Source organism: Carassius auratus, chromosome 25 (assembly GCF_003368295.1).
Source record: "Carassius auratus strain Wakin chromosome 25, ASM336829v1, whole genome shotgun sequence".
Lineage (NCBI taxonomy): Eukaryota > Metazoa > Chordata > Actinopteri > Cypriniformes > Cyprinidae > Carassius > Carassius auratus.
In genome coordinates, this window is record NC_039267.1 from 16,346,510 (window position 1) to 16,366,227 (window position 19,718).

The following is a 19,718-nucleotide window of genomic DNA, read 5'->3' on the forward strand; positions in this document are numbered from 1 at the left end:
GTCTTATTTGTACGTTTTTTTTTTTTTTTTTACAGGAATGTAAACGAGGTTGAGAGATTGAAATACAGGGCATTCATGTATTGTAATGTTGTTCTAACCATTTACAAAAATTAACCGAATTTTTTGTTATACTGCAAGTGTAGTAACCATGTTTTTGGCATATTACCATTTGTATGACCAGTTTTACAACAAATACCATGGTTAAAATGTGGTTAGTATATTAGCTAGTAACCTTTTTCGTAGCAAACTGGTTAATTTTCGTCAGGGACATACTTTAATTGACGAAACTGAAAGACCTCTACACAGTGCAATCCATTATAAAACTTTAACTCTCTCCCACAGCCTCGTTTTCACTCAATACTGTGCCTATCCTGCAATTATTAAATGTTTGTGGTGTATACGGAACGAGAAAGTCGTTCGTACCTGACCCTTAAAAAGTATTTTTTTGTCCAAAAAGTTTAGGACATTATAAGTTAAAAATGACTCGTTTTAAATAGCCATGTCCAGTACTGCGTTCTCCATTTTACAGAGCGTATCCATTTACAAACGAAATGACTTTACTGCCACCTGTTGGCTTCAAAACAGAAAATGCAGTGTACTGACCTGCAAACTGAAGTTTTTGAATAGTCCTGCCTTTCAGTCTCTCCACTCAGCAAACAATTGATTTTCGAAGTTACCCATTTGAAAGACTCTCTGATATCTCAGACCTGAATAGAAACTGAATTACCCAGTTGACAGACGAGAGCAGAAAGCAGGGAATCAATAAACAATTTTAATGGCCTGTTTCATATACCAAGTTTACCAAATGAGCCAGGATTATTTAAATTAGTCTGACTTATTGCCAGTTGATTTGGTTTCACAATAAGTCTAACTGAATTAAGCCTGGCTTATTTGGTAAACTTTTTATATGAAACAGGCTTACTCGATTAAGTCAGGCCTTGCCCAGATCATCATCATGATAGATTATTGATTAGAGGATTATACAGGATTATAAATATGTGTGATTCACAGACAGAACCTTTTCCTTCTTGCTGGCACAGGTAGCATTTTATTACAAAAAGAAAAAAGTTGATGCATGATCGTAGCATTACCAGGAATATGCTGCATTCCCATCACTCTTCAGGTAGAAAGGTTGACTTGTTTGGAGAGGATAACGGTTATAAAAGGTGGTCTGTACTGAATGCAGGACCATAGGTAAGAATCACTTACTAGCTACATGCAAATGGAGAGCCATCTTTCCATTCACTCAGATTCGTATTTCATCAGGGAGGGGGAGTGGGGTAACATAACATCTCTTTGAGAATAAATTAAGTTAAAAATTATACCAAAAAGTGTTTCTTTTGTCCCAATCTTTCTTATGCTTAAAGGATACAAGAAACATTTACAAATAACACCAGTGGCAAAATAAATCATTTCTGAATATCTCAAAACAGTCTCCCCTAGCAATGAGCTTCAAAATAAAACAGACCGACATAAGTTGCCAATTTAAGATTTCTGTGGTAAGGGTTGCTTTTACTTAGAAATTAAATAGCAGATTTGTGTGCGCAAGAGGACAATCCTATCAAAAAGACAGCTTATGATTTGGTCACACATTAACGTTCCAATCGGTATAGTTCAGTTTTATCAATCCTCCGTTTCTGTATACATTTGTCTTTTATAAAATATTTTTTTATTCATACAATCATTTTTAACTATAGCAACATTACTATTCACTTTTAAGTGGCAAGATGTCAGACAGATCACCTCATAAGAACAATAGTATATAAACGAATGCAAAAAAAAAAAAAATCATTAGAGTATGTTTCTCTTCATAACAGTTCAAATTTTCTGTACAACTGTCTAATATGAATATTGCTGGTCCTGATCTGGTGGCATCAGTGCAGTGCTGGAGTAAGAGACAGCAGCAGCAGCAGTGGAGGTGGTGGTAGTTTCTGGGGGGCTCCAGTCTGGCACTGGCCTCTCTCCGGGGGGTCCTGGAGGAGGGGGGTGTGCGTGGCAGGAGCTGACTGACAGCACTTCTCTCATCATGCCGGACCATTCACTGCTGCCTCAGGGTTGGCCGTGCACTGCTCTGATCTGGTTGGGAAAAGGAGAGGAGCCTGATGTCAGGTGTGGAAGCAACACTTAACTAGGGGAAATGGGGGAAAGTGGAGGGCACAGAACTCACTTGGCTTCGTCCATAGAGGCCGCATCCTCAAGAGGACCGTTTAGAGCTTTGCAAGTGGCTTTTGCTTTCTCTTCTAAGTGCTTTAGACTGAAGAAGAAAAACAAATATGATTAAATGACAGTTAAAGACTACAAATATAATTTTACAGATTTTTTTCCTCCCTATACACAAAAGAATAGGAAACGTTTTAAAAATGACAGTGGTGATACATTTTCAATATTTAGATCATGTCATATCGGTGGATCTCCAAATTCAGAGGGGATCCCTTTATTTGAGGAGCCACCTCGAACGCCAGCCTCCATGCGTCAGTAGCCCCTCAGGATCGGTCAACATCTGACCACAAATTTAACCACCCATAACTGGTGGACACGTTCTCATTCAAAAGGGGGCCTCGAGACGTACATTAGATTTGGCATTGGAGGGTTCCTTGTGTTGAAGGGATCTCCCAAATTCTTGCAGTTCCACCATGCCTTTAAGGAGATATGGTCATTCCAAGTATCAATGGTATTCCATACTCTTAAGCTTTAAAGCATTTCATCCAGGTCACCAGTAGCAAACAATAGAGCGCACTCTGCTGATCAAACTACGCAATTACACCATTTCAGCATTTTTTGTTCTGTAAAATAAATAAATTATATATCTATTTATAAAATACAGCAATACCAGCATTTCTGCGATAAATATCTGATTTAAATCAAGAATATATTAATTTACCAGTAAGACAGCCAGTAGATTCAGGAAACAAGAAGGAACTAGTACTAATGCCCAATAAAAATCGGCTTTATTTTTTCCCCAAATTCCATTAATATTTTTTCTTCAAAATTGCAATTTTTCGGGTTAAATTTTTCTGGATTGCTTTTTTTTGCCATACAATTTTTTCTTCACCGTTTTAATTTTTCTGGTTTTAGTTTATTGCCTTTAATTTTTTGTTTTTTTCAATGCTTTAATAATAATAATAATAATAATAATAATAATAAAAAGATTAAAAACGTGATTAACTTAAATGTCTGATTAATTGAAATGATGAAACCGACCACTGCACTTCAATTTATTAACATTAACAAAATTACCATTTAAAATTATCAAAAAAAAATTTTTACACCAAATTCTGTGTTTTCCGTTGATTTTCTGGATTCATTTTAATGGTTTCAATCAATTTAATAATACAAATATTTAATAAAGAAAGTTTTTTTTGTTGTTGTTGGTTTCTTTTTTTAACCTTTTTTGGTAAATAAAATAAAAATATTTTCTTCTGGTAAATTTTCCTTAAAAATAAGTTTTAGCTTTATTAGTTGTAGTAATACCATCATTACATTTAGTAATATTTCTATGCATCACACTTATTTTTAACTTATTTTGACAGGTTGATATTAAGACCTTTAGGTTTCTGTTTGTACATAACTTGATTAGTTTTTGCACATTGAAAGTAATTCATCCACAAAGAAACACGGAGAACACCCTTTTGGCTTAAAGGGTGAGTACAATGGTGTTTTGTGTATTCAGAGTTGTTCACAGTGTTAAAGAGATGCATTATCATGCTATACATGGCCAAAGTTTTAAAAAATTATTTGAAGAATGACTGAGAATTTCTGTGCCGAAAATCTTACTTCCGGGTTGGTACACGTTTCGGCAGTTTTTTTTCCGATCGTGGATCTAATGACGTAGACAAGAGCGGAACTCCTTATATGAGCATATCTCTCTGAAACGCCCGTGCACACATCAACCAGAGGAGAGTGAGACCTCGCACCTCAACGTGCTTCAAAATCGTCGGCAGCGCTGCATAGGATTTGTTTGAGAATGCCTCCAAATAAGTGAATTTTTGTATGTGAGGGAAAGTTTACTATGTTCAGCTTTCCCAAGAACCCAGCGTTACATGAACAGTGGATGCAGTTTGTTTTTCCGGGGCAGCAACGCAGTGTATCAAGTGTGTTTGTGTGTTCTGGTCATTTGAGTGATGAATGTTTTATAAACAAGGCCCAAGTCGACGCTGAATTTGCACATCGTTTGCTATTAAAACATGGAGCCATCCCGGTGATAAAAGACCCCATTCATGTAGGTACAATTGCATCAGATTTCTGTCTTTTGTTGGAAATCAGCACATAAGTGAATATATGTTAATAGAAACAACAAAAAACATCAGTATTACTGCTCCGCCCACGGCACGCCTCCAGGAGCTTGGCTTTTTCCTGAAAGAATCGGAAAGCTGTATTTTTCTTTTATAATGATGATAAAACTAAAGACTTTTTGGACATATATAGGATGCAGTACTACTCTATAGGTACTCAAGATTAACATGAGATTAGGTGAAACTGTGTATGTTTTTTTCCTCTTAAATATTCACATTTTGATTTATCCATCCACAATTTGACTGGATTCCACAATTCCACCAGTGTTTATTGCATGTCAATAACTCAATCCAAAATATCTCCTGATATATAATAAAAAAAACTTTTTATTAATAACAATTTGCTTCTGTATATCAATTAATCTATTTCAATTAACAAAAATTTTTTAATCAATTTTAGTTAACTATAATAACTTGGGTCCCTAGACTAAATTATTTTATGAATAGCCTGTTTTATTGACTTTATAAATAAAGACTCTTACCCTGGTTTCTGACAGTTGCTAGGACTGTTGCTTTTCTCCACTTCCCCGCTCTCTGCAAACAACTTTGCAGATGCATCTTCAGAGGTAGATCGTTTCTCTTCCTCGCTGCAGGATGATCAGAAAGGACAGCATTTTAAAGAGCTTTCATTGCCGCTCTTTTAAAGAATAAAACCCCCCTTTTAAATCCCTGGATAAACATGCAAAGTGGAACAAGCCACATTAAAAGCAACGGGGCAAAACGAAAATGTTCTGAAATGGGATTTGCCAGACAAATAAGATGTGAGCATGACGTACAGAGGAGGGACGTGATTATGAACAACACAACAGCTGGTTGAGACAAACTTGTTTAGTATGTGAGTGTGAAATGGTGGTGTAAAATCAATGCTAGCTAGCAATTTTACAAAGTGATCGCATGCCAGCCAACTTTACCTTTAGGGTGGCATCAGCACAAACAGTCATTTATTTAATTATAACCTCCTCTTAAGTCTCATACCAGACAGATCATGGTGGATTTCTGGACTAAGGAAGGTCTACAGAGATGCGTCCTCCTTAATCAGATTGATTTATACAAAGTCCATGCACAGCCTGAATTTTAAAGGGCCAGCTCGTATTCATAAATGTAGCCCTGAGAGAGAGCCATGGAGCCAAACCACAGCAGAGCATGAGAAGGGAATCCATCAATCTTCACCTGCGGTGTTGAAAAGACTGGGAAACATATGGGCTTGAAACTTTTGGGATCAGAGTGAACTACATATAAGGATGCATGGGGTATTTCATGCCGTTTTCAACTGTAACATCTGATATTAACATGCAAATGGTGATGGATACATTACTGTTCAAAAGAAAAACATACGATCGAAGAAACAAAAAATGGTTACATATCAAAACTCAAATGGCCGACATGGGAAAAACCAAACAAAACAAGACACGCCCCCTGATTGGCTGTACATACCGATACGATTTCAACACTCTGAAGCCACACACACACACACCAAAGAGAGAGAGGAAGCTCATGTTGTAAGAGTTGCAGTTCAAGAAGGACAGCTTGTTCTTTTTAGCGTTCTCAAAGAGACAAAACAGATGTTACAAAGCTCTGCATATTAACAGCCCCCGTTAAAAGAGACGTGGTCCTGGCCTGGCTGGCTCTAGCAGGAGGAGGAGGAGGAGGATACATGACAAGATCAGGTCTACATGCAGAGTGAAGTGAAGCTAGTGTCTCAAAAGGGGAGAAGAGGAAGTGATGTGAGGCACTGTGAGGAACCTGCAGGACTCACCTCTTGAAAACAGCAGTTTCAGTTTTGGCATCTACAGTAAGGCTGACAGTCTCCTTCATAGAGCCGTTGGTGACAGTTTCTGTGATGCGGTCACTGGCAGGCTCTTCCTCGGGGTCCGAGCCGTCTCCAACCTTTCCTCTTGGTGAAGTCGGGGTGGTCTCATTGGAAAGCCACTGATCTGTGTCTAAGCAATTCGATTGTTTTATTCCAACCATTGTGATGACACATGTACACGAGGAATGGTAAAAGAGTCTATCCTTACTTTCTTGCTGCATGGGCGCGTTGACTCCCAGAGGGTCCGTTTCTATGCTGGTTTCCATGGCTACCGGGGAATTGCTCCTCAAAGGATCCTTGGGGCTAAATAAAAGAGAAAAATGAACATCTAATGAGTTTTCCACACTTACTTGTTCAGTGCTGCATTTTGAACATCAGTAGTGCAGGTTGCTGGCCCTTTCTATAATCAATATGCAGGACTTAATTTATATATTAAAGGGCACCTATTATGCAAAATCCAATTTCACATGATGTTTGGACATAAATGCGTGTTGGCAGTGTGTGAACACAACCACCCTTCAATGATAAACATCCACACATTCATTTTTTAATTCCCTTTAAACCAAGTCAGTCTCACTAGGCCTGCTGTTTTGATTCTCATGCAGTGTGATGTCACATTATATAGGGCTGGGCCACGGAGGTAGATTGACCGCTCTGCATTTCTATAGTTTCCACCCTCAGTGGTTATACAGTGTCCTTCATTTTCTCCATGCTCAAGCAGCTGCAACATCAACAATGTCTCACTGGCAATCCCGATGCTGTTTGGATGTAAGATGGAACATAAGAATCTTCATTTTTTCCTAACACTTGCTGAGGAAGCTGTGGATTACCTTAATTTTTCAAGGTAATGCACCTCAAAATCTACATTAATATGTCCATCACTCCAGATTGCTTTGTGCACGTCATGTCATTATAATGCTTAAATGTACATATGGTTAAAACATCAATTATTTTTTTAAATAATCAGTGCCACACTTGTGAGATTAGATTGACACTCCAAAACAGCTCTTTTTTTGAGACACCCCCCAAAAAAAAAACATTTTCCAGCTGTAATAAATTATCTGTAGGGTATTTTGGGCTGACATTTAACAAACACATTCTGGTGACACCCAAGACCAATATTACATCTTGTAAAAAGGGGCATAATAGGTGCCCTTTAATGCCATTTTTCTAAATTTTTCCCAAATTAATGTTGAAACAATGTAAAGATCACATTTTTTTATTTTGTTTAATGGCATTTTTTACCTAGTACTATGAATGAACGCAGGTATCACCGATACCAATACTGATATCAAATCATCTATTAAAAAAATTATTTTAAATGAGAAAATATAGCTAGTTAACATTACAGTACAGTTGGTGCATTATTTTTATAATATAAAACAAATCCATTATAATAAACATCACATTTAGCTGTGCCTTTTATAGTTAGTTAATAATTTTTTATTAAATTTCAGAAACATTGATAGCCCCAATATGTATTCGTGAGAAAAAAAAAGAAAAAAAAAATAGTTATACACACACACACACACACACTTTGACAGAGCACCTTGATCCATATACGTCATGTGAACGTACCTCACAGGTGTGAAGCTGGAGAAGTCAGCCCAACCAGACTCTGCATCGGTGTTTGGAGAGTTCCAGCCCGCAGGTTCAGGCACTGCAGCTGGTGAGGTGGACACAGGTGCACTGGGAGCCATGGAGCTGCCCGTGTCCATAGGTATGTCATCAAAATTTGCCGTCCATACCGTTCCTTAACCGAAGCATGATACAGAACAAGGACGTGTGAGCTTACTTACTATAGAAATGAATATTACTAGATATGGCAGCTGATCATTTATATTCTGACCATCCCCAGAGTCCACTTCCATTCTGTCATCAGAGGTGGCATTGGCAGAATCAAACGGGTCTCGCTTCCCATCCTCCTCCTCAGAGTCCGTACTCTCCTCGCTATCTGTACTTCCTGAGCTCCTGCGTAGGAAGAAAGCCATGGAGAATCAACACACCGGCAGGATGAAAAATGCTTTAAGAGTCTGTTCCAAGGATTACAATACCTGGTACGTCTCTGAGCTTCCGGAGCAAAAGTGACATCCTTCTCATCCCAGATATCTTCCTCATCTGATCCGGCATCTTCGAACTGCTGGATCTTCTCCTTACAGCAAGCTTCAAAGAGCGCCATGTTTGCCTATGAGCATAGCAGGAACAAACTATGAAAACATACCATTAGCTTTTCAATAAATTCAACTAATAATACACATTCACTTGAGCAAATATCTGACATACTTACACTTTCATTTGTATTCAAGGAAAAATTGATGTCGGATATTCTATCAAAAGGAATACTGCAAGATAAAAAAAAAATAATAATAATAAAAAAAAAAAAAGGATTTCAGTATGGTTAAGCCCTTAAGACAATGAGCAGCACCCGTCACCCACAACATTACTGACTGTCACCATGTACACCACACCAATCTATTAAAAACATGGATAATCAGAACTGAGACATTTAAGTGATCAGATGTAATCTGCACTGTATGGCCCATGATTTAACACGCACAACCTCCCAAAACTGGCTTTGTGAGTTTATTGAAAAGCAACATAACCCTAAAAATCAACCAAAGCCCCCACTTATAAACGCTAAAACCTTCCCCAACCGATTTGATACCAGCAGAAAAGGCGGCAAATCTGAAAAGCGTCATGCATGATGGGTACTTACTCCCCGACATCATCCTGATCGGCAAACTCTTCGTCATTGAAGCCAAACTGCTCAATAAAATTGGACGTCATTTGTTGCATCTGATAATCAGAAAAGGCCTGGCAAACCCAGGACCAATGATAATGATATATTCTTGACACTACAAAGAAGCTTTATTTCAAAACAGCTGATAGCAATTAAGTGTCTTGCCTCAAAAAACACTCAAAAGGACTAAACAGTTATAAATGTAGTCTAAACACAAATAGACTTCTTTTGTATATTTAGCAGTGCCTTTAACATTAGCATTCAGATATTACAATAGCAGCAGCTTTTGTGAGCTCATCCAGGCACAGACTTACTTGCTGCAGGGAGGAGTCCTGATGAAACCCGCTGTCTTTGAAATCTACCTCATCATCGCTGGATGAGTGTATGTGGTGCGTGTTAACCTGAGAAAGTTTGAGAAAAGAGAAACTTAGTTTTGATGTCAAATACACTTATGAGCATTGTAAAGCCAAAGCAAGAGTTTCAGAAGACAGTGAATAAAATAGCATACTTACTAAGTCTACAGTGTTTTTCTTGTTTGTATCTGCTAGCTGTCCTGAAGAAAATGCTTCCCATCGTTCCCTATCCTCCTCTGGAAGCTCTGAAAGGGAGTAAGTGTGAGTGGAAATGGCTTTGAAATCAGTCTAATTATTATTTTTTTAAACAAACCTGAGATGAGCTGCTGAATTTGTGCCCCGTTGGGGCCCTTGTCGGTGTTGTGGACTATAGAGTTTGCTATTCTGGTCAGGTGACCCATGTAACCTCTCCGCCTCCCACCCTCAGCCCTTAGGAAAGAGAGACGGAGGATTTAATAAAGTCCTCTCTAGACAAAACCACAGAGTCACAGATGTGCAAACAGGATGGTTCCTCTTCACACATAAGCGCTCAGTTTTAGAAGTTACTCACTGCTCCTTCTCATTTGATCCCCAGGCATCAAGAATTCTCTGTATTAACTGGCACTTCTGAAAGAGCTGCAGGTCAGAACAGAGAAAAACACATTGAACTTTGATGAGTGAAGCAAACAGCTTGGGATTGAAAGAGTATGTGAGCGGAAAGGATAGTAAACTCACATGTTTGATAAGGATGTTTTCTCTTATGGGCTCTTGGTCGTTTTCTCTGTTGATTTCAGGAGATTCACTTTGGGTTGAAGGCATCGCTAAGATCATCGCCGTACATATTTCTACTTGCGTGTGTAGAAAATTATTCCATAAGTATTTGAAGTACATGTCCTTAAGACAAAAGAAAGAAATTATTTAAGAACATTTATGGCATTCAAGCACAGATTGTATTAAACATCTTTTCTGTCCTAAATCTTTTGACAATAGCTCTACTCCAAAAAGTAATGATCTTATCAAGTTTCAATGTGACCAATTACAAAATGAGTATGTAGTTACCAGTTAACAAAGTAAGTCAATGGAATGCATTACTATTCAAAATTTGTATCAGTGAGATACTAAACTAACAGTTTAGGGGGAACTGACCCCAAACTGGTGTGTATAAGAACACGGTTAACAACTAACTTTTCTCATTGCAAATTGATATCACAAAACTCTTGAATTGCATTTCAGTCACTCACTAGTATGACTCCCAATGTGTTGAGGGCAATAAGCTCCTGGTTGATGATATGCGTGTTGGTCTGTAGAAGGCTGGTCACTAGTCGCACCACATTTAGACGAGTATTTCCCACTGGTGGATCCAACACTCCCCATGTGGTATTCAAAACAGTTTTCTTAAAAAAAAAAGAAAAAAAAGGTAAATGAAATTGGAAAGATGAGTCTGGATGTTTGATTTGACTCTAAAAACAACATCACAACGATAAACTACTATTAAAATAACATTAATTCAACATATAACACACAGATTCTGCCAGGTTATATTTGTACAGGCATAAAGTGTTGTTGTCCAAAGCTTAATGTAATTAGGATTTTGGAGATTACGGTCTAAGTTAGGTCAGCTGATATAAAGTTTAGCCAACACATTGTTTTCACCTTTGGGGGCTCGAGCAAAAGCTGGTGAAAATCTTTCAGCCTGGGTCTGACAGCATCTAGAATACTCTGATTGACAGAGAATGAAGGATGGTTCATTCCAGGGGGGCAAATCTCCAGATGACCTTCAAACCTGAAAGGAAAAGCCAAGGATGATATTCAGATATGAACAAACACCCAAAAGGTGTATAAAAATAATAATAATAAAAATAATTCCCTTACGCTGGTCTCCGTGTCTCAAAGAGGGTTAGAAGTATCTGGATCACACTGACTATGGCAGAATCATTCTTCTCTTTGTCAAAGATGTTTGACAGCAACTGCTCTACTGTCTCTTGTCTAGAAAGGAAGACAAACAGTCCATTCATTACTACAGCATTAGCATGCCTGAAACTACAGCTCAACTTTAATCCCTCCAAAAATGTCACCTTCCAGAAAGTCACTAGAAAGAACTGTACAGACATGGACAAACTCACTTCTCCAGTGTGGCCAGCAGAGGGTCAGGCTCCGAGCAGCCCTGCACCTGGAACATTTGATCTCTGCTCAGCCGAATGATCTCACAGAGAGACTGGGATGCGTTTGAGTGTCTCTGTGTGGAGGGAACAAGCATTTACTGTTACGTAGCTAGCAAGCAGGAATGGGTCAGCTGGACTCAACAATAAGGGCCGGTCAGACATGCAGTTCAATTGTTTTTTACTTTAAATTCCCAACATTTTCACTAGCTTTAATTCACAAAAAATATTAAAATTAAACATTTAAAATGTATTTTATAAAATAAAATAAAAAAAAAATGCAAAAAAAGATGGGGGGGGTGGGGGTATATGTATGGTATATATTGCTTAACCGGACTTCACTTACATCCTCATCTTGTGATGGTTGTACCATGTCAACCAGCCGCTGTATAACTTTCTCTTCATTTAGCCACTGCAAGAGAGGAGATGAAGAGGGAACTGTGAGGTGGTGTTACGAGGACAGTCAGTGGATGAAATGACTAATCTGTGTTCAATTTACTGCTGTATTCAAATGAAAACATCCATATCTACAAAACTAAAAATCACGCATACACACAAAGCCAAACCGATTTTGACCAACAAAACAGAGTCGCAACATCATGAAAAGCTTTCTTGTAGATATGAAAACTCACATTTAATACATCTTGTCTGAGCTGTTGTGGCTCGATGCAGGTGAGCATCCTGAGCAGGAGGTCCATAATAGCTGAGGTCCCTATGTGTTTGATCATAAGATCCACAAAGTCTTCCCTCTTCCTGAGGAACTCCACAATCTAGATGCAAGAGCGGAGATTTAGTTCACTCCTAAGCATCCACATGAATGCAATCCAGTATGTCTGATGACATACCTGCTCTGGTTTCCTCCCAATGAGGATGCTCAGGACCTTGCTGAAGAAACTGGCCAGCAGTGGATTGAGGGGTGACTCGTTCTGTAGGAAGCTGTAGAGTTTCATCAATAAAACTTTCATCTTCACCCAGCCTGTCATTGATCTGGCTAACATCTGAGGTCAGGAGTTCACAGGATATGTTGGGATACCTTTACAGAAAAAAGAAACATAGCATGAGGAAGCTTAGCACAGCAATTTATTTTTGGAACAAGTGTTTTTGAGCAAGCATCGAACATGTTATGCTTACTTGTATTTGATCTTCTCCTCCACATCGTCATTGGGCTCCTGGGTGATGTAGCCCACAAGATCCTCCATGCATTGTGGCCTCACCAGGAAGTCCACCAGCTTGTGGTTTTGAGCCTTGCACTCCTGCAAGACATCCTCTTCGTCCATCACCTCAGTCAGCGTAACGTCTTCCTTTTCCAGAAGCGTGTCAATGTGGGACGTCGTGTGCAGATCAAACTTCCAAAACATGGTGCTGTTGAAAAAAAACAAAACAAATGGAAGAGGGTGGTTTTCAGATACGTATACTGAAAGCAAAATTTGTTTTTTGGGTGAGTTTTGTTATCATTATGACTGTGAAGATGCTAGATTTTAAATGTGACTAATTATGAAAAAGCTTACCTGAGCGAAGCGGAGACCAGAGGGTAAAAACTCTGATTAAAAATAAAATAAAGCTTGTGCTCTTTGGGACTTCTGGCCCATTACAGGCACCACAGGCGGTAGAAACTGGACAAACCCTTAAATAAAGGACACATGCAGCAGAAATGTCTTCTGCCACAGAAAAAACGCTCAACATACACCTGAAACAGAACAAATAAGAAAAAAGAGGGTTATTACATAAGGCATTTGTGTAAAAAGAAAAAAAAAAGTAACAACTCAAAGATTAGTCACTTCTATAAACAGACCTGCCCGATTCTGATGATTACTCTATCAAATGGTCAATACTAGACACAGAATTAAAAACAAATACATATGTGACCCTGCACCTCAAAACCAGTCTTAAGTCACTGGGGTATATTTGTAGCAATAGAAAAAAAAAAATACATTGTATGGGTCAAAATTATTGATTTTATGCCAAAAATCATTAGGATATTAAGTAAAGATCATGTTCCATAAATATATTTACAGTAGGAACTGAACAAAATATCAAAACTTATTTTTGATTAGTAACATGCATTGCTAAGAACTTAATTTGGACAACTTTAAAATGCAATTCTCTCAATATTTAGATTTTTTTGGACACTAAAAAAAAAATATTGTCCTAACCTAACAAACCATACATCAAAGGAAAGCTTTTTTAATTCGAAAAATGGACCCTTATGATTGATTTGGTGGTCCAGGGTCACATATTACAAAACACATGCTGCTAACAACAACAACAAGAGACCTTTTTCCAGTTTGTCAGGATCTCAAAGAGATAATTTAAACAACTTCCAAATGTTGAATTCATTTTAATTTTATGAATAGAGCTTGATTTAATACAGAAACAATGCATCAGTTTACAGTGACAAAACAAGTGGTAGTTTTGTTTGCAGAAAAAAAAAAAACTGATGAAACTCAAGAAAACCAGACAACTTCCTTGTCGTGACGTTGACAACCTAGCAACACAACAAATACAGTTGCACTCTCACCAGACTAGATCCTCTGATCGGTCGCTAACCATTATTAACTCTATCCCCACATGATTGTGGTTTTGAGTTAGTAACTGTGGTTTCGTTTTCGATTTGTTTGTTCTTCTTACAAGGAAAGTGTACATAATTTCTAACAAAAGATCCTCAGTTATGTCGGGTTTAATCCAAATGTCCATTTGACAGCTCTGGCATCACATTGTTATAATTGGACACATCAACACACAGCTATGCATTATTAAGGATAGCCAATACACTATTTTTCCAGTCGGTGGATGGATGCACAAGACAAGGTGAAAGGTTACCAAGCTGGCAAGCAGCCATCTTGACTTTCATGAATGGCTAAGAGGAAGGAAAGCTTATTAATAGACTAAGGGGGTTGGGCTAGGCTCACCCGAAAAAGCTTTGACATCAGCCCTACTTCCATTCTCCTGCAAACATGCTTTCTGCCAATTAACGGAATTTTAAAAACACTGACAAACAACCCAAAATTCTTCATAAAAGAGTTTTTGCTGTAAAAGTTCTGGCACTATCAAAAACAGATTTAAAATAACAAGCGTTAAAACATCAAACTGCGCAGTGAGGTTAACTTGACAGATACAATGTTAATCTTTAAATTCAAAAGTCTTGTATTATGTTACACACATATGCATGAATATACACATAGATCTTTTAAATTGGAAACAAATTTTTACTGAGTTTATCAAATACAAATGCAGACTTTGTGAGCACAAGGGGCTTTTTTCATTTTTTTTTATATTTAATCTTACTGACTTAAATCTTTTGAACAGTGATAGTGCATGTCTAAATTGCAGAAACACTGGCAAGTATGAAAAATAAATCATGGAAAACAAACAAAACAGTAAATCAAAGTGATGGATGATTATCTGCAGCACATCCTCCGGTTCTGACCTGACTAGGCATCAGTTACGCATGTATAGCACTCAGAATTGAGTCTGCAAAGATGTGGACCATGAAGATGTGCTGCCATGTCAAACCAACTAGACGGTTTACAAGAGTGAGCGATCTGCTCATCCTAACAGTCTTCTAGGAGCATTCACATGCAATCACATCACACAAAACTAGAAATAAACAGCTGTATGGTTTTAGTGGTGATTATTGGATGTGCCAAAATAAGGACAAATTCAGAAATCTGTAATCAGTAACGTTACATGCTGTAAACAAGAGACTGAGGACTAGATTTTCAAAACTTATACTGAAATGACATACTGAATATTAGAAAAATCACCACAATTTAAATACAAATCAAACCTAAAACCGATTATCCTTATTAAACGCATTAATAACAAATTTATATGACAGCAGTCATGGTCCAAAATATAATCTTAAAACCAGAACTAACAATTCCAGACGGGTTTTCTGTTGGTGTTTTTGGCTGCGTCTCAATCCCCAGTGAACTAACGTTACCTTCCGAACGATAGACAGCTTTGTGGAGCTCCACAAGCGCGTTTGAGCATTCCAATAGATTCAACATATGCACCTGCATTGGTTAAAAACGTTGTCTGTGTGGACAACTCAATAGGTTTCGCCTTTGTGCCTCACTTTCTGAAGTTTTTCGGCATGTCGGGCCCCGGCATTAGCTGACACTGAGCTTCCGCCAGAACAATATTACATAATAGACACTTTCTGAGAGTATGTGTTGGTTTAAATGCATAGTAGTCCCGCTAAATGTGAGAAAAATTTAGTTAAATGAGAGAAAATGTTGGAAATGTATGCTGTTCTGACTCGGCGAAACAGAGAAGTGGTAACTGGCTAACGCTAAGCTAACAGAGACACACACAACACAAATACGTACCGATTAAGAAAGCGGAATTCTGCCAAAGCCCGGCATGAAGACTGGCGAACCTTTGAATAAAAGAGTCACAGTAATAAAAAAGAAAAATGGGGCGAGGTAACACAGAATGAGGGGTTTATAACAGATTGTGACAGGCGCGAAAAGAGACCATCAGAGTTCACTTTTTCAAGATGGCGGCGTTATCAACTTCAGCAACCCCAACCCCCACCTAAGGTAGAGGAGCTGTCAATCAAACCCCACTGCTGCGCGCTGATTGGCTACAGTGAGTGTCAATTATAGCTGGTCGTGTTCGTTAATTTCGGACTGTGTGGGGTAAATATTTGTTTTATAAACTCCACGAAAACAGATATGATATTTACAAACGTAGGCTCCTAGCCGGAATTTAAGAAATGTAATAATTACACATTTTAGAAGCAACATTTAAGTGAAACTGAATCATTAGACACGCCCACGGCAGATAAGGCCAATAGAATTTAGTTGGATTTAAAAATCCCTCGTCTGATTGGATCACGAGAATGTCAATCAAATACGGCTTTCAAAACTAAAAAGTACGGCGATATCAAAACGTACATATTGCTGTATCCTACCTTCTTTGTAAGAGCCTGTCCCTTGAACGTATTCTTTAAATTTCAACATATCCAAAACATAAAGGCAGCACGGTTATAGTTTATTCACAATGTTGCACAAAGCGACCCGTTCAGTGTCGCTTTCAGAATGGCTTTAACCGGCTCGAAACTGCAACGCCCTAGCAACAGTAAGACGTCACGGTGATTGACATTTACATGATCCAATCAGCTTCGAGTGCGTGAACCACATATTACTGAATGGAGCATCCAGTTCACCTCAAAGAAAGCTAATTATTTCAACATGAAATCGATAATATAAAACAGGAGTTGAATTCACATCAAGCTTTATCATTCAAAATAAGTGTTTAAAGGCTATGTATGTATATGTATGCATATATGTAGATAGTTAACAGAAATAAATACATTTTAATTGAACAATGGCAAACCAACATGAAGTTGACTAGGCCTACATAAAAACAGTAGTTTAATTTGTATATGAATTATAGACACATTATTAAATATGCATGTTTTTAAAGTTTATGCATATAAAAACAGCCAGTCTGTCTAAATCTGGCCCATTTTGCATTTTATAGAATTATTTATTGGTGAACTATCTCTTTAAGAGAACCTGGTCCAGCTTTCTATAGCTTTTATATGTGTAAAAGTGTTTGAATTTCTTGTGCCCATTGATAAAATATGGGTCAAGAGGTCCGGGGCATATCTTTGTGCTCTATAGCCGGCCAGTGCAGACAGGCAATTACGGGTTTAGTTGTAGCATGCCAAATAGGATCTGACGTGTGACCCTTGTGTTAAATGTGATGCATAAATCTACAGCGTCAGGCTGTGGAACTGATCTGTTACAGCTGATGACGGCTGTATTTCAGACATGCGAGATCTATTCTGTGCTGTGTGTTCCATATGCATAACTAAATCTGCAGTGGATTCATTGTATAGAGCAAAAGCAGCCAGATGTAATTTTTTCTCATATGGGTCAAATTAACCCTATGATTCCACCGTGTTTCTGATTACAGACTGCCATGTGGGTTTCTATGACAAAAAACATGATTTTACTAAAGCGGTTTTTGCTCTAGGTAAAAAAATAAATAAATCAAACATGTGCATTTGATTGTCTACAAAAATCCTGCCTCTACTAATCAAAGATCATGTCATGAAAAGTGTGTAAAGTAAATGTTGTGGGCTCCTGGGGCCGTGCGAAAGATGTTTCTCATGTCATCTTTCATCAGACGGAGGCAGCTATCACGGTTATGGTCCAGTTTTTTTGTTCTCTTCATATATCTGCTGCACGCCATTGTGAAACAAGCAGCTAGATGAATACTCGAAGGAATGAAACATACATGTTCATGTTCATACATGGGAATTATGATCATGGGATAAAAATTCATTATACAATTCATTAACCACAGACTACTGGTGATTATATGCATTGTAAAAAATATTTTTCAAAGCTGTAAATAGCAAAGATATACTAAGAAAGTTCTATTTGTCTTCATACTTTTCCTTTGTAATCACTTTGAGCCTTTTTTTATAAAACAAAAAGGATCCAATCTACAGAAGTCAATGGAACACAAAACTCAATATCTCAATACTGCTCAGAATGCAGTTAGCACGTTTTAGGTGGTGATTATTATTATTATTATTTAAATATTTATGTTTGGCTTTATTATATTTATTTCCATTTTATAATTACACACTAAAATTTTGTATATAGGATTTACTCAGCAATTACTGGTAAATTTCATGCTTACAAAGAAATGGCAAGTAACCCCCCCCCCCCCCAACACATATATTTTTTTTAATAATCTTCATTTTATTCACAACCTTGAAAAATATAGCTTTTCATTTAATTTCCAACACAACTTTTCCCATTTCATATAAACTTTTTTACATTTTGAGTTTTTAATACAAGTATTATATTTTTAATTTACAAATTAAATTAAATTAAATTAAATATAGTCAGTATACAACACCACAATTAAATAATAAAAAGTATTTTTTATATATAAAAATAAAAAAAGCTTTTTTCAAATACCTTTATGCAATTCTTTATTTCATTTTATTAGACATTATTTATTATGTTTATTAACTGGTCCCCACAATTTTCAGGTTTTATTGTCTTTATAGGAACATTTGGTCCCTGCACACATGTAGTGACACCTTTTTCTTTTTTGAACATATAATCAGAAGCTCCAGGATGCTGATGTGTTTTCCATCCTGACATGTCGAAGCGTGTTCTCACGTGCCTTTTTTCCAAGCCGTGTTTTTAGCTCCTCTACTACACAAAGACAGACAGATGGGTGCACGGAGGGGTGTCGACATCATCTCCCCTCCCCCTCCAGCCCAGTCAGGAGCCTCACAACATGTGTTCACTTCTGTCAAGTGCTGCCGAAGACAGGCCTTTAAGATGAAAAATGAGAAAGGAGAATGTACATTTAGTTCCCAACTGCTGAATATACAAGTTTAGGGCCCTGGGTCTCTGTGAAGTGACATTTGTGATACATTCATAAAATGATGGATACATTATGAAGTTATTTTCCAGTGTACTGCAGATAGCATAATCAAATTTTTAATAATTGCATGCAAAAATATTAAATAATAATAATAATAAATAAATAATAAGTAAAAATTCATTAGAATTTTTATTCTAGCATGAGTGAATTTCTGAATCTATCTGTTGACAATAAATGATTCAATACAGGAACAAGGTATTATTTTGAGTGTTATGGAGGGGGGCATCTAGAACTCTTTTATAAAATACTTCTGGTTCAGTTTTCTTCACATGAGGGCAGCAGAAGACAAAACTCCGGACTCCTGGCAATGATCAAACAAACACACATTTATTTTATTACCCTAACATGCAATTCCACCACAGCAGTGTCACGTTCAACAATAACATTTCATAACGCTCTGTTTAGAGAGATTCAACGTGTTTCTGCATTCTTGCTCATGTTTGTTGGGTTAGCACTGGACTGAGACGCACCTTGCTCAATTCAATTAACAATAACTTTATAGAAGACTCCTCGTAATAACAGTCTTTCCTTCAACAAGCCAGGAACCCTTAAATGGAAAGTTGGATGCCTAAATATAAGAATAATGACAAGCACCATAACGTTAAAAGAGGACAATAATATTACATTTCTTAAAATAGAACCTTTATTATATATAAAAATGCTTTTGATACAAAAATTGTCACAAGTGTGCATTATATGAGGCATTTTTGTACACAAAACAAAGACAATGGTGGTGCACCGAAAAGCAGAAAGCTCCTCGGTGTGAGTGGATGGGACGATCCGGACAGATTCAGTCAATCCACTGACCTGCCAAAGTGGTATAAAAATCCAAATAAACTCCATTTAGTCACATTCACAATGTTAACTTGAGGGCAATGTAAAGAGATCAACAGCTTGAAACATAATCTGCATCATCTTTTGCATTACTTTTCTAGAATGGCTATTTTATTTAATCTAATA

At 37.4% G+C, this 19,718-nt stretch overlaps 1 protein-coding gene and 1 pseudogene across 1 annotated transcript in view; one reads left to right on the forward strand and one right to left on the reverse strand.

The window, feature by feature from the left end:
• Positions 1-19,718, forward strand: part of LOC113043514 (phospholipid-transporting ATPase ID-like) — a 260,088-nt gene that overhangs the window by 211,663 nt on the left and 28,707 nt on the right. The window lies entirely within an intron of this gene.
• Positions 1,020-15,823, reverse strand: LOC113043517 (serine/threonine-protein phosphatase 6 regulatory subunit 3-like; annotated as a pseudogene).